The sequence below is a fragment of the Pteronotus mesoamericanus genome, unplaced genomic scaffold (assembly GCF_021234165.1).
Source record: "Pteronotus mesoamericanus isolate MK-2021 breed Mesoamerican mustached bat unplaced genomic scaffold, CSHL_Meso_final contig_48, whole genome shotgun sequence".
In the NCBI taxonomy this organism is placed as follows: domain Eukaryota; kingdom Metazoa; phylum Chordata; class Mammalia; order Chiroptera; family Mormoopidae; genus Pteronotus; species Pteronotus mesoamericanus.
In genome coordinates, this window is record NW_026555180.1 from 142,074 (window position 1) to 159,528 (window position 17,455).

Below are 17,455 nucleotides of genomic sequence, written 5' to 3' on the forward strand. Positions count from 1 at the left end.
ACCTTATTATTCAGTTTCCTAAACACATTAATTTACTAAGTATTTGATAGAGAATACTATGGCACAAATGTCAAGTTCTGGCCTTTTAAGGAGATGATTATATAATGAAGAAGACAAGCCTTGTATAGAAAACAATAACAACAACACAACCTGCAGCAAAGGTGGGCTTTCATAAATATTTTATGAGTTATACAGACAATGAATGCTACAGGACTTCATAAAAAGGAATGCCCTATTTGGGGAAATCCAAGGACATTCTATGAAGATCATATATAAAGAGGCTCTAGAAATATGGATCAGGTACACTCAAACTTGTTTATTACAAAATAATACATTGTCATTATAGAACAAGTAAAGAAAAGGGAAAATATGCAAAGACCTTTCATTTTTAACGTCCTATATACATACACACATTTAAAAACTGTACTTATGAAAATTACTTTGTCAACAATATATGTCAACAACGTAAACATTTTCTACACAATTAGTTTTATTCCTTTTCACTTAACTGGTTGTATTGCATTTAAACTAATGTTATGATCATAAATAATTTAACTGTTGATGAATATATTGGTTATTCATTTTCCTGTTTTTAACAATGCTGCAATAAAAACTCATGCAAGCAAATTTTTACTAATCATTTCCTAAGGAAAATTTTGTAACAGTGAAATAATTATACCAAAAGGCAAATAAATCTATATGTAAAATCTTTCAGTATAAAGGCAAATTGTACATTTGGAAAAGCTGGACCAATTTATGATTTTATTACCACAAGAGTCTCATTATTCTGAATGCTCACCATCATAGGTATTCTAATTGGGATTTTCATTTTTAACTTTGAGGTTTAAAAATTCATACTTAATTGTGCTTCTTTAATTAAAATAAATACTGACTTTTTTTCAATATATGTATTGGAAATTTGTTCATTTTCTGTGAATTAGCTATTCTAAATCTTTGTCCTTATTCCTTACTGCTACTAATCTTTTTAAAAACATGTGAGAGATCTGTATATACTTAAACTAATAACCATTTGTCTAATATATAACATTTTAAATTTTTTATTGGTATAGTGATTTCACATATCTGATCTTTATATTTCTCAATAATCTTTCCTCTTACGGTTTCTGTTTTTGGTGTTATGTGCCAAACTATTTTCAAAAAGAATGAGCTAAACTTTATATTTCTTTCTTTCTAGAAGTTTCATCATTTTGTTTTTATATTTATATTTAAAGTTTTACTCATGTGCAAATTATTTTGATATGTGACTGTGTGGTACCTGCTAAAGTCTACCTTGTGCATATATGCGTATGTGCACCTGTATGTGCCTGCACATGCAACACTTAGTTGATTGAACCAGAATGATTTAGTTAACACTTTCATAGATAAATTAAATTATAGCAGAGAGACAGCATATGCCATTTAGTCTTAGACATTCAATATGAAAACACAAGTTGGTAAGTAATAGGTAAAATATACTTAGGGGCTACTTAAGTGAAGTGGTCCATTCTTATAAAAGGATTGAAGAAAACAAGTTGGAGAAAGGGATGAGATAATAAAAAGTCTTACATGACTAATTAAGAAGCATAATATACATTTGCAGGTATGATCTGAAGTCTTTTCTTTTATAGGAATTAGATTTTGTTAAAGTATAGATGATCACCCCAGGAATGGGTGGGGAGTGTGTTGATGGCACTTTACCGCTGCACAGGCCTGAGACTAAATGCATGTGTTTCCTTCTTACGGTGTATGTTCTTTAGGCAGCACTATGGTCCCAGGGACTTTATTTCCACTCCTATCCTCATCTTACTGCTTCTAGAGTAAGAGAAGAGCTCCTGGAACCCTCTAAGTGCCTAGGCGTCACCTCTTTCCCAGGAGAATGGAAAGGAAGCCTTCTTTTTCTTCTGCTCTACCTACTGGTCTCACTCTCCAGAGGCGCTGCTCCATTTCCCTGATACCCAGAGATGATAAAGAACCTTGTACTTTGGCCATCCTCCTTCTGGAGTCCTGTCAGCCAGTGAGATTCTAGAATATCTATTATGTAAGATTAGAAATGAAAAGTGATGGTTTTCTTTATTTTCCAGAGGATAGCCTATAAATTGGACCATGCTTCAGATTTATTGAAAAACTGCACAGCTAATGTGGAAAAACTTGGGCTCTGAAGTTATTTGAGCCAGACTGTGTTTAAGTTCCATCTCTGCCACATGCCCGATGTATACTTTGAGCCAGTTACTTTACTTCCCAAAGTCTCTCTTTTCTCCTTGACTCAGTGGGAATACTAGTAGTGTCTACTTAGAGCAGAGTGCTCTGCCAAAATCTTCCTTCTGTTGTCTCTAGCTAAGAAAATCAGAGGTTGTTCTTGTTTTGAATAATAAGGTACTCAGGTAGGTGAAATTTTCTCCCAGTGTCAGGGGATGAGGCTTGAACCAGTAAGTTAACTATAGCAACCTCATTACCCTTTGCATTTGCCAGGCGTTTGTTAAGAGATGGATGAGACCTGGGCAAGTTTTATGGGCTTATGGGGGAAAATATTCCTTTTTGAAAAAGTAATAAAATGTATCTAGAAAAGACCTTTCTTTATTCTTGTGTTTAGAGGTGTTGTCTGAAGACTGGATGTCTGGATCTGCAGCAGCCACTGGTGCAAGCATGAAGGGAAAGCTGATATTGTTGTATATGTACATTAACTTTGAACCTGCCTCTCTCAGGATATTTTTTGTAAGATAATACAAAGTCTTATGTGACTAAAAATCCTCAGTAGATTTTAACTATTATTATTTTATTACTAGTATTACTGTGATTATTGCAATGTACTGAATATTTAATAAATGCTAGACACTATGCTAGACATTCTAGAATACTAGGAACTCAGGTAAGATGGAATGGGTGGATGAACATGTACAAAACTCTTTTTAATATGGAGAATTAAAATGTTCAGGCAAAGTTATTACTTGGTTGAGGATACAACATCATCTTTAAAGTCAAAGGGCAGCTTGCTTATGTATCACATCTTGTGCAGAGTTTTTTGGCAACTGATCAAACCATGCAGGTTACTCAGTCCCACTACAGAGCAGATTTGGTGTCCTGGAACTCCTGGATTTTCCGAAAACTAAAATCACCTTTGAAAGGGAAGAGATTTCAGACCATCAATTAGATTCAGGAAAATATGATGGGACAGCTGATGGCAATTTGGAGAACTGTGTGAGGTCCCAAGGTGCCTACTTTGAAGGAGACTGAGGCATCATTGTCCTATGAACAATGTTTCTTGTATCTTCTTCAATAAATGCCTCTATTTTTCATAAAAAACTAAATAAAGCCAAAGAGTAAAGATGAAACATTAAATATATGAGAGTTATTTTGGTTTAACTTATGGTCCAGGTCAGAGTCTGGCTAACACACATTCAGACTTGAAACCACTGGAAAGCTGGGAGTTAACAAAAACAGAGTAAAATAAAGTTTCACACAAGATTGAAGATTAACATGAGTTAACCATGTTCAATCTATCAATTTACCAAATTTCTGAGAAATAACTTTTTTCAAAATTCTTGACTACTCAGCTTATTATTAGCCATCACACAATTCCCCAAAAAATGTTCATGTATTTTTCTATGAAGAGGTATTAATGATCCACAAATTTACATAGAAAATTGTCTACTGGTGGTAAGAAATGAGGTCAGTGGATGTAGTTTATGAATTATTTTGAAACAGGTCCAGTTTCTAAATGTTTTATATTTAAATTTCTCATGAGGAGAAAAAAAATAAATACAACATTTTATCAAAAATCTTAGTAGGAATATTTTAATATCTGCAATTGCTAAGTGGGTGGTTAAGTATTAGTTGAGTCTACAGGCAGGATGCCTGACTATAGAAATACTCTGGGGCCTTACGTAGATTCTTCCAGTCCATCCTGACTTTTTCCTAAAGAGATAATACTGGAACTCATGTTCTGTTACTAAATTACACTGTTCTGTTTCTCACTGCCTCACTCAGATTTGCTGTATTTTTCCATCAACATCACCAATTATTGTGTTTTCAGTGTCATTAATTTTTCCCACTTAGATGATTGTTGCCCAATTCCTGCCTACAAAACCTACTTCTCAGGATGTCTACACTACTACAAAAGACCATAATTCTTTTGTACCCACATATTACCTCAATTAATTCATGTTGACACTTAGGTCTGCCTGTGTTTTTTTATAATTATCAGGTCCATATTTTCTCAACACAGCCTGCTTTGTTCTATCCTTTAGGCTAATTTTACTGAATAACTTTTCCCATTAATATCAGTGTTCCTGTTTTCAACATTGAAGAGAAAGATGGGATACCTCTCATTAATTTTCCCTCAGAATTCATTTTTTTCTTCTCTACTAAATCTTCATAAAGACAATTGATAAGTTTTAAACAACATTTGTTGATTTATGTCTCTGAAATATTCTAGAAAAGAGGCATGGATGGATCTGAGATAGAAGCTGCAGGTTGAAATAAGCAGAGCTTGTTGATGGATTAGATGTGGATGTAAGAGAGAGAGGGAAAAGGCTTAAGGAGCTGGACCTATAGCTATCATATAATGAACTGGGAACCAATAGAAGAAGGACAGGTTTCAAGTTGTGGCTCTTCAAGAGCTCTCTTTGTAAGAGTTCCTTGGCACTATGAAAAAGGAAGTTGCAGTTATCAGTCTGGCTCAGAGGAGAGACATAAACTGGAGACCTTGTGAAGCAGGGATTACTGTAACCAAACATATAGGTGAGAACATTGAGGCCCAAAAAGGTTACGTGACCTGTCTTATAACATTGAGTAATAGAACTGGGTTGAAACCCATATCAGTCTAAAACTGGTGCTTTTCACTGGTCTCTTTGTCATTGCGTGTCTATGACTTGCCCAACACCATCCTAGGAACAAAGGAAGACACAAAAACAGAAAAATAGCCCTTATTTTCAGAGAGATTATATTCCAGAACACCACACTCCTGGTGCTAGGGCTGCAGGAGAAGGAAATAAAGCTAAATGGCAAAAGATAAGTTGTTTTATCAGCATTTTATGGAGTAATCTGGAAATTATTTAGTTTATAACCTAAGTGTGGAAATGATAAAAAAGTTTGAATGGTTGCTTGCTCTACAAAATTATTTCTCAGCATCAAAACCCAAGAGGAGAACAGCCAAGATTCTTGAAATACTTAAAATATTTTAGACTTAGTTTTTGATTCACTGTAAATTAGCATAGTGAGGATATGTGGTGCTGCCTTAACAAATATTACCTAACATATCTAAAAACAGTTTTATTATTACTTTCCAGAAGAAACTTATATCTCCTTCCTTGCTGTCTCAGGGTCTAAGCTAAAATGTTAATCAAATTCAAATAGAAAATGGAGAAGGATGTAGCTTAAAAGAAGTTAATGTGAAAAATGGTATGGATATTTGTGATTACAGTCAGGATAGAATAGGCTATGCATAAAAATAAATATTTTAAATATATATAAGTAACTCATTTCTTCAAACATCAGTGGTTTAACAATAAGATCATTAGTTGCTCAAGTGAGTTAGGTGGCGCTTCTCCACTTTGAATATGAGATTCTCAAAGTGGCCACTGAGTGAAAGGGAGAGGTGAAGGTATAACAGTGACTCTTAATTGCATCTTTCAGAAAGTGACACACTTCAGATTTGTTCGGAATCCTTTTGCCAAAACTAGTTGCAAAACCTCCAACCTAACTGGACAGAAGGTAAAAAGTACAGGAGAAGCTCATGGAAAGTTTGGAAAGTTTGGCCATACTTGATGAATCAACAATGTGACAAATTAAAACTGAAGGCTGAAGGAGTAGAAATAGATACGGGATCAAACAGGGGAGCAAGCTGGCTGAATCTGCATCACTATCACGGGTTCCCTTTCACACTGAAAGGAGGCTGATTTGACTTCACTCGAAGGAAGTGCTGGGTTGGTGAAGGTTCACTCTAAGAGGACGAGATAAAGGGACATCAAGTATAGAGATTAGAACACTTGGAAATGGGATACAACTATCTTCTTCAAATACCTGCAGACTCATTCCACCTGACTACAGAAGTGGCTGGCAGGTTCCATTTAAACGGAAAAAGAAAATTCTACCACTAAGTATAATGATGTTTCTAGAACTATAGTAAGCATACCATATTTAAAATCATTCAGACAGCAGCTGGGCAGTTCTTATGAGTGAGTATCTGCAGTGATTGAGGCAAAAGACCTCTCAGTATTTCTAATTGAGGTGTTCTACATTAATTTTTGTCTCCATTAATATATTAAGTTTTTTTGATTTTGAAAATATGAAGAGAAGTTTGAAGATAGAAAAAGATGGGGACGCATACCTTTTCTGAGAACATTTTTCCCCTTAAAATTACAATTAGGCCATTTTAATAATTGAAAGTTTGTGTATTCTACATTTCCATATAGGTCCGTTATACATCTTGATGTGTAATGAAACAGAACTCTGCTCATCTACCTTATCCAATCCCACATTGACTCATTGACTTTGAGGTTTTTTTTTTCCTGTGCAAAATATCTTTAATATGTTTTTAAAATTTACTAGAGAGGAAGATGGCAGAGGAGTGAATGGGAGTCACGCAGACCTCCTCCCAAGACCAAACTGGAATTGCAACTAAATAATGGAGTAATCACCTGGAAAGCAGTGGAGCTATAGTGCGAGAGGAGCCTTGGTACCGCGGACAGTGGATTCGACTCGCACACATCCCAATGGGTGAGAAGTGTGGTGGAGGCTCGAGAGGGTGGGCTGGGTGCCCACGGGCACTGGCACCAGAGGGACATTGAAACAGCCACTTAGCTTCCCCCGAGAAGAATGGGGTCTGAATCATAAACAGGGACCCCTAAACTACAGCAGCTAAAACCAAGAAAATACAGACAAAACGCAACCCCAAAAAGCTTAAGGGCGCTCTCTGCCAGAGATAGGTGACTGGGGATGCAAAGGAACATTTAAAGGGCCAACGCAAAAATTGCAGTGGCAGCCACCCTCCTTGATCTCTGGGTAGAGGCGGCAGCAGGGTGGGCTGGTGCCTGGGAAAAGACTGGTGAGGAAAACTTCCTGAAGAGAACTGACATGGCGGCCCGTGGAGCCCGGGTGATGGCGCGCCCCCCACTCTGCAGCTACCATCTCGCTCAGGCATAAGGAAATCAATTAACCTGCCTTTTGTGTGCTCCACACACAGCTTGTACGCATGTGAGCTGCGGGGCTGAGGGCAGACTGGCTGGGAGAGCCTTGAGGAGAGACTGGAGACAGAGGCTTTGGGGAAAGAATGGGAGGAGGAACCGGGGAGTCCCGACTCCCTCCCCGTTCAGTAGTCTCCATTGTAGGCTGGAAAGGCATGACTCCAAAGAGGCAGAAGCGGGGCGCGTATGAACCAGACTGCCTGCAATTGAAAGGGGTGGATCCTTGGCCGAAGGGGTCACAGAACTGCCTGGAGGCCCCTGAGGAGAGTCTGGAAACAGAGGCGTTGGGGAAAGAACGGGAGTAGGAACCAGGGAGCCCCGACTCCCTCCGTGTTCCGTAGTCTCCATTGTGGGCTGGAAAGGCGTGCCCTCAAAGAGGCAGAAGAGGGGTGGGCAGGAACCAGACTGCCTGCGATTGAAACGCAGGCCACACAGGTGGTGGATCCCTGGCCAAAGGGGTCACAGAACTGCCCAGAGACCCCTGAGGAGAGACTAGAAACGGAGGCATTGGGGACAGAACGGGATGAGGAACCGGGGAGTCCCAACTCCTTCTCCTTGCTGTAGTCTCCATTGCGCAGGAAAAGGCCACATCCCCATAGAGCCAAAAGTTGAAAAGCACAATTTGACACCCCAAAAACACACAGTGCAGACGCGCACACTTGCGCCGAGTGACCGGTGAGGGTTGGCGAGCTTGCATGTGACCCGCGTGGGCTGGTGAAGGCTTGCACCGGCCGGCAAGGCCGCCCACATTTTGGCACCAATACGGCCTGTGAGGGAGTGCATGGAGCTGCAAGGGCAGTTGTAAATTGACCTGCCCGCCCGCAATTGCGGAGTAGCCCACAAAATTAGTAGAGCTGCCCAGAGTCCCTGGAGGAGAGACCAGAATCAGGATTAACCGGAGAGTCCTGGAGCTGACTTCCTCCCATTTCCGTAGTCCCCATTTGGCGAGGGCAAGCAACGCACCCAAAGAGCTAAAAGCGGGGAAAATACACAATACAAGACCCTAAATGGACCAGTGCCGCGGAACTCGCTGGCCAGGGGGGCCAGATGAGTACACGAGGTTGGGAATAAGCCCCCTGGTCTGGGGCAAGCACATGTGAGCCCAGGCAGGCAGGGGATCCAGGCGGGCTAAGAGAGTGCTCAAGAAGCCCGCGTGAGAGTGCAGAGAGAACCCAAAAAATAGCCCAGCCTGACCGAAGGGGTCACAGAGCTGCTCCAAGCAGGAGTCAGACACAGACATTGGACTCCTGGAAGGCTCAAACAAACAACCCAAGGCCCTATAGGGTCAACAACTGACATCATCAGAGGCAGGCCCTGAAAGAAAAGCAAAGGAAAAAAATACTTAACACACTCTCACAAAAATGGGAAGAAAAAGAAGTTCCCCCAAAATGAGTGGAAAAGGGAAATCCCTTTTCATTTCAGCTAAATGAAATAGAGGCAAGGGAACTATCAGATACTGAATTCAGAACAATGGTTCTACGGAAGCTCAATGAGCTCAGCCAGCTCAAAGATAACTATGAGAAACTGCAGAGAAACTATCAGGATCTTACAGCACACTATATCAGCCTGGAAAAGGACATAGAAACTATCAAGAAGACACAAGAGGATATGAAGAATACCATTTCTGAATTGAAGAACACAGCAGAAGGAATCCAAAGCAGGCTGGATGAGGCTGAGGATCGAATCAGTGAGATGGAGCATAAGGTAGAAAGAAGCTCCCAGAAAGAACAAGAAATGGAAAAACGACTCAAAAAGTGTGAAGAGGCATTTAGAGAAATGCAGGACAACCTGAAACGCAATAATATCCGTATAATAGGGATACCAGAAGGAGAAGAAGAGGAGCAAGGGATAGAGAACCTCCTCGAAAAAGCAATGATGGAAAATTTCCCTAATTGGAGGAGAGAAAGGGTCTCGTGGATCCAAGAGGCACAGAGGACCCCACTCAAGAGGGACCCAAGGAGGTCCACTCCAAGACACATCATCATTAAAATGGGAACTTTCAAAGACAAAGAGAGAATCCTCAAGGCAGCAAGGGAGAAGGAGAAAGTAACATACAAGGGGCCCCCATAAGGCTAGGAGGTGACTTCTCAACAGAAACACTACAAGCCAGAAGAAAATGGCAACAAATATTCCAAGCCATGAAAAGCAAAGGCCTACAGCCAAGGCTGCTCTACCCAGCTAGGCTCTCCATTACAATAGAAGGGGAAATACGGAGTTTCCCAGACAAGAGAAGGCTCAAAGAATACATCTCTACCAAACCAGCACTCCAAGATATGCTAAGGGGACTGGTTTAAGCAGATGAGGGAAAAGAATGAGACAGAGAGGAAACAGGTACAAAGAGAAAAGATGAGTAAGTTTCTATCAGTAATATCTCTCAATGTGAATGGACTAAATGCCCCAATCAAAAGACACAGGGTAGCTGAATGGATAAGTAAACGTGACCCACACATATGCTGCCTACAAGAGACCCACCTCAGAGCAAGAGACCTACACAGATTGAAAGTAAAGGGATGGAAAAAAATATTCCAAGCAAGTGGGCATGAGAAAAAGGCCGGGGTTGCCATACTTGTATCAGACAAAGTAGATTTCAAAACAAAGGCCATGAAGAGAGACCCAGAGGGGCACTTTATAATACTTAAAGGAACAATCTATCAAGAAGACATCAACGTTGTAAACTTATATGCTCCCAATATAGGAGCCCCCAAGTTTATAAGGAAATTGTTGGATGACTTCAAAAAAAGATATAGACAACAACACACTGATAGTAGGAGATTTCAACATCCCACTGTCAAAAATGGACAGATCTTCCAAACAAAACATTAATAAACATATTGTGGTGCTGAATGACACACTGAGTCAAAGAGACTTAACTGACATATATAGAGCCTTACATCCCAAAGAAGAAAAATACACATTCTTTTCCAATGCTCATGGCAGTTTTTCAAAGATAGACCACATGATAGGACACAAGCAAACCTCAACAAATTCAGGAAAATTGAAATAATACCAAACTTTTTCTCAGACCACAAGGGATTGAAACTGGAAATCAACCTCAAAGAGATACTTCAAAACCTTGCAATCTCATGGGGACTGAACAGTAGATATTAAACAATGAATGGATCAATAATGAGATAAGAGAAGAAATCAAAAAATTTCTGGAAACAAATGAAAATGAACAGACAACAGTCCAATACCTATGGGGCACAGCAAAGGCGGTCCTGAGAGGGAAGTTCATAGCAATACAGGCTTACCTAAAAAAGATAGACACATTTCAAATAAAAGACCTAACACTACAACCTCCAGAACTGGAGAAACAACAACAAATAAATCCCAGAGCAAGGAGAAGGAAGGAAATAGTCAAGATGAGAGCAGAACTGAATGATGTAGTTTGAAAAGAAGATTTCAAAGGATCAACCAATCCAGGAGCTGGTTCTTTGAAAAGATAAATAAAATTGACAAGCCTTTAAGCAGATTCATGAACAAAAAAAGGGAGAGGACCCAAACACATAATATCAGAAATGAAAGAGGAGATATAACAACTGATAACACAGAAATACAAATGACCGTCAGAAACTATTATGAACAATTATATGCCAAGAAATTTGAAAATCTTGATGAAATGGACAAATTTTTAGAAAAGTATAATCTTCCAACACTGAAGGAGGAAGAAACAGAAAGCTTGAACAGACCGATAACAGCTGGGGAAATTGAAGCAGTAATCAAGAAACTCCCAGCACACAAAAGCCCAGGGCCGGACGGTTTCACAGGAGAATTTTACAAAACATTTAAGGAAGAGCGAACCCCTGTCCTTCTCAGACTATTCCAAGAAATCCAAGAGGAGGGAAGACTCCCAGACTCTTTTTATGAGGCCAGCATCACCCTGATCCCAAAACAAGATAAAGACCCTACAAAGAGAGAAAACTACAGGCCAATTTCGCTGATGAACATAGATACTAAAATCCTCAACAAAATATTGGCAGACCACATCCAGCAATACATTCAAAAGGTTATCCACCTCGATCAAGTGGGATTCATCCCAGGGATGCAGGGATGGTTCAATATACGCAAATCAGTAAACGTGATACAGCACATAAATAAAAGAAAAGACAAAAACCACATGATCATCTCGATAGATGCAGAAAAAGCATTTGATAAGGTACAGCACCCATTTATGATCAAAACACTCAGCAAAATGGGAATACGTGGGGCATTCCTCAAGTAATAAAGGCCATATATGAAAAACCTACAGTGAATATCATACTCAATGGGCAAAAACTGAAAGTTTTCCCACTAAGATCGGAAACACGACAAGGATGTCCGCTCTCACCGCTTCTTTTCAACATCGTATTGTAAGTCCTAGCCACAGTGGTCAGACAAAAGAAAGAGATAAAAGACATCCAAATCGGAAAGAAGGAAGTAAAGCTATCATTGTTTGCAGATGACATGATAGTGTACATAGAGAACCCTGTTGACCCTACCAAAAAACTCCTCAACCTAATATGTGAATTTGGCAAAACAGCAGGATACAAAGTCAACATTCAGAAATCAAAAGCATTTTTGTACACCAGCAATGCAATAGATGAAGAAGAAATTAGAAAAAAAATACCATTTGATATAGCAAGAAGAAAAATAAAGTACCTAGGAATAAATTTTACCAAGGAGGTAAAAGACCTGTACGCAGAAGACTCTACAACATTGAAGAAAGAAATTAAGGAAGACACAAATAAATGGAAGCATATACCGTGCTCATGGATTGGAAGAATTAATATCATCTAAATGTCCATACTATCCAAAGCAATTTATAGATTCAACGCAATCCCTATTAAGATACCAATGACGTATTTCACAGAAATAGAACAGACATTTCAAACATTTATATGGAACCATAAACGACCCCGAATAGCCGCAGCAATTTTGAGAAAGAAACACAAAGTAGGAGGGATCACAATACTGGAATCAAACTCTACTACAAAGCCACCATACTCAAAACAATCTGGTACTGGCACAAGAACAGACCCATAGACCAGTGGAACAGAATAGAAAGCCCAGCAATAAGCCCGGGTCTCTATGGACATCTAATATTCGACAAAGGGGGCAGAAGCATAAAATGGAGCAATAACAGCCTCTTCAACAAATGGTGTTGGGAGAGCTGGACGGCTACATGCCAAAAATTGAAATTGGATCATCAGCTGACACCATACACAAAAATAAACTCAAGATGGATAAAAAGACTTAAATATAAGTCGCAACACGATCAAAGTCCTAGAGGAGAACATTGGCAGGAAACTCTCAGATATCCCACGCAGCAATTTTTTTACCGATATGTCTCCTAAAGCAAGGGACATAAAGGAAAGAATAAACAAGTGGGACCTCATAAAAATAAGAAGCTTCTGCACGGCGAAAGAAAACATCAGCAAAATGAAAAGGGAGCCAACCGTATGGGAAAATATATTCGCTAATGATACATCTGATAGAGGTTTGATCTCCAAGATATATAAAGAACTCACTCGACTCCACTCCAAGAAGACAAATGATCCAGTCAAAAAATGGGCAAAGGACCTGGGCAGCCACTTTTCCAAGGAGGAGATACAGAGGGCCCAGAGGCATTTGAAAGGATGCTCAGCATCACTAGCCATCAGAGAAATGCAGATCAAAACCATCATGAGGTTCACGTCACACCGGTCAGAATGGCCATCATAAACAGATCCACATACAACAGGTGCTGGCAAGGCTGTGGAGAAAAGGGAACCCTAGTCCACTGTTGGTGGGAATGCAGACTGGTGCAGCCACTGTGGAAAGCAGTGTGGAATTTCCTCAAAAAGCTGAAAATGGAACTGCCTTTTGATCCAGTGATTCCCCTGCTGGGAATATACCCTAAGAACACCAAAACGCCAATACAAAAGAACCTATGCACCCTAATGTTCATAGCAGCACAATTTACAATAGCTCAGCGTTGGAAGCAACGTAAATTCCCATTAGTAGATGATTGGATCAAAAAATAATGGTACATATACACAATGGAATACTATGCAGCAGAAAGAAAAAAAGAACTACTAAACTTCGCGGCAGCACAGATGGAATTGGAGAGCATTATGCTAATCGAAATAAGCCAGGGGGCGAAAGACAAATATCATATGATCTCACCTATAAGCGGAACCTAACCAATAATACAAAGATGCAAGGAAAATAAGACCAGCAACACTAAAAGGAAAAGAAATCAACAGAGACATGAGGGAAGGGGGTGGGGGGCGTGGAAAAGAAAGGAAGGGGCAAGTCAAGGAACATATGTCAAGGACTCATGGACAAAACCAAAGGGGAAGAGCTGAGGGAGGGAAGGAGGAAGGGGGCCAGGGAAGGTGGTGGGGGGGAGTCAGAGACAAATGTATTTGAAAAAATAAATTAAAATAAAATTTAAAAAAAATAGAATAACTTGCTAGAAATAAGAATCTATATAAAATGAGGACAGTTTTTCATATTACCTTTTAAATTAGAAATTCCATTTCCATTTAGGCTTTTGAAAAAATCATATTTTAGTTTTTTTTGAATTTTAGAGAGGGAAAGGAGGGAAAAAGAGATTTCAATGTGTCAGGTCCATCTTTGTTCATTCTGTCCACTGTATCTTGTGTATGGGGAAGGAAGCATCCTGCTTTTTTTCCAGTATGCCAATATACTGAATTTTGATCTTATTTCTTCATTCTTCCTATATGTTCATTATTCTTTTCCTCCTTCACTAGCATTGAACTGATTCCTCCTCATCTATGTGACAAAAAGGCAACTTCCACCACCATATTTAAAATGCGAGCTACAGTTTTTTACTCTACTCTACCACTCCCTGCATAATCCCCTGTCTGCCTCCCTCTTTCCCTCCAACAAAGCTAATACCAATGCCCTGCCTGTCCCTCAAAGCACCTAGCTTCAAAGTTTATCTCTTAAATTCCTACTTCCCTCTGCATCTACATGGAGGGCATCTTTTTATCCATCTGACTTGCATTGCCATCATTGATCCAGGTCCCAATTAGGTTACTTCCACAGCATTGCAACATCCTCTTTTCCAGTATGGTTAGTGGCCAACTTCTGACTGCTCTGATCTTTTCTATACATGCTTGTCAGTTCAATTACGTCCCAAAATAAATCTGACTCTGTCATTCTCCTGACCAGAAACGTTTATTATCTACCCATGAGACTATTGTAAACAATCTATAAGCAGCTGTTATTTTGAAAGTTCTACCCCTGTCTCCAGCCTCATCTTCAACCATTATCCAAAATGGGCCTTATACAACAAGCCATTTCCAAAATAAACTCCATACTTTGTCTCTCTGTCATTTGTTTTCCTTAACCTGCCCTTTTCCCAGCCATATTTCCTTGTCCGAATCATACTCACCATCTGAAGCCTTTTTCTGAAAGTGACAGTTCTCTTTGACCCCTACATCATTTTTTTTGTATTTTAAAATCTTGTATATTATTTATACTTCACACTCCTTGAGGGAAGGAAGTGCATTTATTTGATTTAAACACATACAGCTCCTAGAGCAGGACATTGCAATCATTAAAGTAACAGAACAATTGCTGGATGAATAAGAGATCGTGCTTCTTTGTTTACTATAACTGGTCTATAAAACTGCAATAAATCTAGATTCTTTGAATTAATTTTAATTTTTGTTCCTTTGTTATTAGATATATGATATCTGATTTTTTAAAAAAATTAATTGGAGTGACATTGATTAATAAAATTATATGTTTCAAGGGTACACTTACATATTACACCAACTGTATATGTATTGTGTGTTCATGACCCAGAGTCAAATCTTCTTACAGCACCATATATTTGATCCCCTGTATCCTCTTTATCGCCTACTTACACTCTTACCCTCTGGTAACCACCATACTGTTGACTGTGTCTATGAGTTTTTTTTTTTGTCTTGTTTGTTCATATTTTGCTTTCAGTTTTATGTCCACATATAAGTGAAATCATATGGTTCTTGACTTTTTTCATCTGACTTATTTCACTTAGCATGATATTTGAATCTGGTAAATTAGTATATTTGTTTTTCTTCCTGCTGTAATATGGTGGTGGTGGTTGTTGGTGGTGGTGGTGGTATTAGGGTTGATATTCCACAGGAGTGTTTAAAATCTCGTGTGTTTGTCAGTGAAGGAGAACAGTTTCAGCATGACTCTAGGATCCTCAGGTATTTTCTGAAGAGCTATTATCATTATTCTTAAAGCTTGTTACCAGTTTTATTTCTCTAAATGTCAACTCTATTTCCTTTAGTCTTTAAGCCTCTAACCCTTTAGGACACTTCATTTCTTATAGCAACAAATAGTGTTATGTTGATTTCTATTTCTGGGTTTTAATATTTAAGACGAGTCAGAGTTGTGATTTTTATATTTCCTTAGTAATATAATGACAGTTGGGTTTTAAATGTTAATTAGATGAATCCAAAAGATTGCTCAGAAATTTGTCTAAAATAATAAGGCTCCAAACAATAAAGCTCCAGACTTCTATTTTCAACAAATCTGGATTATTCTGCTACTGAGCACTTTATTTTTTCCCCAACTGGAATAACTCTATATGCTATCTCATAAAAATTTGCAGCTTTGTCTTCCTCAAAGGAGATTTCTAAGGATATAACATATAACAACCATTCCTTTAATTGAGTCTTTTACATCTCCAACAAGAAATTTATTAAAAGTATTTTTATTGTTTCTCTTTAAAATATGAGAATAAAATAAGATTGCATTTTTTACTGCAATCTCAAAACAAATTAGATAACATAACTAAATTAATTTTAGTAGCATGGACTCCTAACACATAACATGGACTCCTTAAACATGGTAAGTCTATGGTAATAGTTGTCAAATTTAGTCACTTGATGAATAATAGTTCTACTGTCACAATGTTCAATAAGACCCATTCTTTTTTTTAGTTTATAATTTATTTATTATTTTTAATGTATTTATTTTTTCAAATACATTTGTCTCTGCCTTTCCCACCCATTTTTACACTGCCCCCCTCCCCGCTCTTCCTCCTTCAATCCTTCCCCACTTTGGCTTTGTCCATGAGTCCTTGCTATATGTTCCTTGACTTAACCCTTTCCTTCCTTTTCCCCGCCAACCACTCCCTCCTTCCCTCTAGTCTATGTTGGTTTCTTTTCTTTTTTTTTTTTTTTTCAGTGTTGCTGGTCTTATTTTCCTTGCACCTTTGTCTTGTTGGTTAGGTTCCACTTATAGGTGAGATCATATGGTATTTGTCTTTCATCCCCTGGGTTATTTCGCTTAGCATAATGCTCTTGAGGCCGATCCATGATGTCACGAAGTGTAGTAGATCTTTTTTTCTTTCTACTGCTTAGTATTCTATTGTGTAATGTACCATATTTTTTTGATCCAATCATCTACTGTTGGGAATTTAGGTTGCTTCCAACACCTGGCTATTGTAAATTGTGCTGCTATGAACATTGGGGTGCATAGGTTCTTTTGAATTGGCATTTTGAGATTCTCAGGGTATAGTCCCAGGAGGGGAATCACTGGATCAAAAGGCAGTTCCATTTTCAGCTTTTTAAGGAAATTCCACACTGCTTTCCACAGTGGCTGCACCAGTCTGCATTCCCACCAACAGTGGACTAGGGTTCCCTTTTATCCACAGCCTCGCCAGCACCTGCTGTTTGTGGATCTGTTTATGATGGCCATTCTGACTGATGTGAGGTGGTATCTCATGGTGGTTTTGATCTGCATTTCTCTGATGGATAGTGATGCTGAGCATCCTTTCAAATGCCTCTGGGCCCTCTGTATCTCCTCCTTGGAAAAGCGTCTGCCCAGGACCTTTGCCCATTTTTTGATTGGATCGTTTGTCTTCTTGGAGGGGAGTCGAGTGAGTTCTTTATATATCTTGCAGATCAGACCTCTATCTGATGTATCATTAGCAAATATATTTTCCCATACGGTTGGCTCCCTTTTCATTTTGCTGATGTTTTCTTTAGCTACCCAGAGGCTTCTTATTTTGATGAGATCACACTTCTTTATTCTTCCCTTTATGTCCCTTCCTTTAGGGGATATATTGATGAAAAATTGCTGCATGGGATATCTGAGAGTTCCCTGCCAATGTTCTCTAGAACTTTTATGGTGTTGCAACTTATATTTAAGTCTTTTTATCCATCTTGAGTTTATTTTTGTGTATGGTGTCAGCTGATGATCCAATTTCAATTTTTGGCATGTAGCCGTCCAGCTCTCCCAACACCATTTGTTGAAGAGGCTATTATTGCTCCATTTTATGCTTCTGT